The 3,853-nt window shown below is 37.9% G+C and overlaps 1 pseudogene; it reads left to right on the top strand.

Moving 5' to 3' along the window:
* Window positions 1-223: 223 nt before the first annotated feature.
* LOC112404052 (tigger transposable element-derived protein 1-like) lies at window positions 224-1,891 on the top strand (annotated as a pseudogene).
* The last annotated feature ends 1,962 nt before the right edge of the window (window positions 1,892-3,853 follow it).

The raw sequence follows: 3,853 nt of genomic DNA, 5'->3' as shown, positions 1-3,853 counted from the left end.
ATCTGTCATGGCGATCTGTGATCAGTGATCTTCAAAGTTACTACCGTAATCATTTTGGGGTGCCACAAACCATGCCTATATAAGACGGCAAACATCAATAAATGTGTGTGTTCTGACTGCTCAACCAATCAACCGGCTTCTCCCTGTCTCTCTCCCTATCCTTGAGCCTCACTATTCCCTGAGACACAATGATATTAAAATTAGGCCAATTAATAACTCTACAATGGCCTTCAAGCATTCAAGTGAAAGGAAAAGTCGCACGTCTCTCATTTTAAATCAAAAGCTAGAAATGATTAAGCTTAGTGAAGAAGGCATGTCTAAAGCTAAGACAGGCTAAAATCAAAGTCTCTTGCACCAAATGGATAGTCAAGTTATGAATGCAAAGAAAAAGTTCTTGAAGGAAATTTAAAGTGCCACTCCAGTGAACACACAAATCATAAGCAAGCAAAACAGCCTTATTGCTGTCATGGAGAAAGTTGTACTGGTCTGGAACACACCAGCCACAACATTCCCTTAAGCCAAAGCCTAATCCAGAGCAAGGCCCTAACTCTCTTCAATTCTGCGAAGGCTGAGAACAGTGGGAAAGATGCAGAAGTTTGAAGCTAGCGGCGCTCGGTTCATGAGGTTTAAGGAAAGAAACCATCTCCATAACATAAAAACTAAAGTGAAACAGCAAGTGCTGATGTAAAAGTTGTAGCAAGCTATCCAGAAGACCTAGCTAAGATAATTAATGAAGGTGGTTACACTAAATAACAGATTTGCATTGTAGATGAAACAGCCTTCTATTGGAAGAAGATGCCATCTAGGATTTTCATAGCTACAGTGGAAAAGTCAATAGCTGGCTTCAAAGCTTCAAAGGGGCAGCTGACTCTCTTGTTAGGGGCTAATGCAACTGGTGCTTTAAGTTGAAAGCAATGCTCATTTACCATTCCAAAAATCCTATGGCCCCTAATAATGGTGCTAAATTTACTCTGCCTGTGCTCTATAAATGGAACAACAAAGCCTAAATGACAACACATCTGCTTATCACATGGTTTACTGAATATTTTAAGCCCACTGTTGAGAACCTGTGCTCAGAAAAAAAGATTCTTTTCAAAATGTTACTGCTCGCTGACAATGCACCTAGTCACCCAAGAGTTCTGATGGAGATGTACAGTGAGATTAAGATTGTTTTCATGCCTGCTAACACAACATCCATTCTGCAGCCTGTGGATCAAGGGGTAAATTTGACTTTCAAGTCTTATTATTTAAAAAATACATTTCACAAGGCTATAGTTGCCATATCCAGTGATTCCTCTGATAGATCTGGGCAAAGTCAACTGAAAACCTTCTGGAAAGGATTCATCATTCTAGATGCTATTAAGAACATTCATGATTCCTGGGAAGAGGTAACAGCAACATTCACAGGAGTTTGGAAGAAGTTGATTTCAATCCTCATGGATGACTGTGAGGGGTTCAAGACTTCAGTGGAGGAAGTAACTGCAGATGAGGTGGAAATAGCACGAGAACTAGAATTAGAAGAGTCTGAAGATGTGACTAAATGGCTGCAATCTCATGATAAAACTTTAAGGGATAAGGAGTTGCTTTTAATGAATGAACAAAGGAAGTGGTTTCTACAGATGGAAGGAGATGCTGTGAAAATTGCTGAAATAAAAACAAAGGATTTAGAGTATTACACAAACTTAGTTGATAAAGCAATGGCAGAATTTGAGAAGAATAACTCCATAGTCTTGAAAGTTCTACTGTGTGTAAAATGTTATCAAACAACACTGCATGCTAGAGAGAAATGGTTTGTGTAAGGAAGAGTGAATCAATGCAGCAAAACTTCACTACTGATTTTAAGAAATTAGAGAAAAAAAGAAAAAAGAAATACCTGGGGAATGAGAAGTAGCCCCATTATGTTCTTTGGGTGAAAAAGTGACTTGAAAAGCCCATCTTTCTTTTGTACTTCTACTTGTCCCCTAATTGTGTGCTTTCTTTTGAATTGGCATTCCTCAGTGTACAGAGAGGAATTTATATGTTACATTTTTAAAGAATGAAACATTACTGAATAAGTGACTTAGAAGGTTAAGTGTTTGGGCTTCAGATGGCTGTGATTTCCACTTTAATGTTTTAATATCACATATGGGTTGCACAGTCCTTGTTGACCTTGATGATTTTTGTTATTGTCCCTGCTGCAGTTTCCTCTATTGATCCTGTTATCAGTAGGTCTTAACCTTAACCAGAAGCAGCCACCAGCAAAACCAGCATAAACATAAGCTTCACAGCCCAGGCTCTATGTCTTGGGACTTTTGCAAGAGTAGTCATAGTGTAGAAGGTACTGTTAAACCTAAAATCTGGATGACCATTTACACATAACTCTTTAAGACTGTATTCCAAGAAAATTATATTTGTTCCAAGGTAGCTCAAAACTCTTTGAAAATCCCCTTGAGAAAGTGGGACACACTATCACATTTTAAATTAATTAACTAATTAATTAATCTATTTTTGGCTGCATTGGGTCTTTGTTGCTGCGTGCGGGCTTTCTCTAGCTACGGCAAGTGGGGTCTACTCTTCATTGCGGTGCACTGGCTTCTCATTGCGGTGGCTTCTCTTGTTGCAGAGCATGGGCTCTAGGCACATGGGCTTCAGTATTTGTGGCACAGGGGCTCAGTAGTTGAAGCTTTCAGGCTCTAGAGCGCAGGCTCAGTAGTTGTGGCACATGGGCTTAGTTGCTTCACAGCATGTGGGGTCAACCAGACCAGGGATCAAACCTGTGTCCCCTACCTTGGCAGGTGGATTCTTAACCACTGCGCCACCAGGGAAGTCCCAGCAATAAAGTAGTTTTAAATTAAGGAATATGCATTATTTTTTAGATACAATGCTATGGCATACTTAATAGAGTAGAACATAATGTAACCATAACTTTTATATGAATGTGGAAACCAAAACTTTCATGTGACTCATTTTATTGCAATATTCACTTTACTGTGCTGGTCTGGAGCCAAACCTGCAATATCTTCAAGGTATGCCTCTAATAAAACAAGTATTATAAGGTGCTATGTTTGGAGTAGTTTATTACACAGCAGTAGGTAACTGCAACAAGGTTGGATGATAAAGTTAAAGAAACTTCCAGGAAATTAGAACAAACAGATAAAGAGATCAAGAGACAAAAAATATTATAATCCAGAGGTCCAATACCCAATAGGAGCTCTTTAAGGCAAAAATAAGAGCAAATAGAAGGAAGTAGATTATAATTTAAAACACACGTGCATGCACACGCACGCACACACACACACACACACGAGGAAGTCTTCCTTGAACTAGAGAAAATGAGTTTCCAGACTGAATGGATTCAGTAAGTGTAATAAAAACTTAAAAGAATAAATAGGGACAAAGAAAATTCTGCAAGTTTCTAGAAGGAAAAAAATAAAGTTGACCTATGAAAGACTGATGTCATCAAATGGCACCAGACATCTCTAAAGTTATACTGGAGTCAAGCAGCAATGCTTTCAAAGTTCTTGGGAAAACTAGTTTCCAATCTAGAATTCTATAATCTCTCAAACTACAAATCAAATTTGGTGATAAAAACATATATTTTCATCTCACAAAATCTTAAAACATTTATACCCCATGGACCTTTTCTCAGGAAGCTAGTGGATATGGCCTATCACCAAAATGAAGGCATAAATTCAAAAACAGCAATATATGGAATCCAGGAATCACAGACACAAGTCAAAGACAACTGATTTTGGAAATCTGTGTCGTCTTTCTTTTTCTTCCTCAGTCTAATTAAAGGATTAATAATTTTATTGATAGCTGATTTTCTATAATATTTATCCATTTTTTACTTAACTGATTTCTGATACTATAT

Source organism: Neophocaena asiaeorientalis, unplaced genomic scaffold, assembly GCF_003031525.2.
Source record: "Neophocaena asiaeorientalis asiaeorientalis breed wild unplaced genomic scaffold, Neophocaena_asiaeorientalis_V1.1 scaffold584, whole genome shotgun sequence".
Taxonomy (NCBI): domain Eukaryota; kingdom Metazoa; phylum Chordata; class Mammalia; order Artiodactyla; family Phocoenidae; genus Neophocaena; species Neophocaena asiaeorientalis.
The sequence above is the reverse complement of the archived record's forward strand: the minus strand, read 5'-3'. Positions and strand labels throughout refer to the sequence as shown.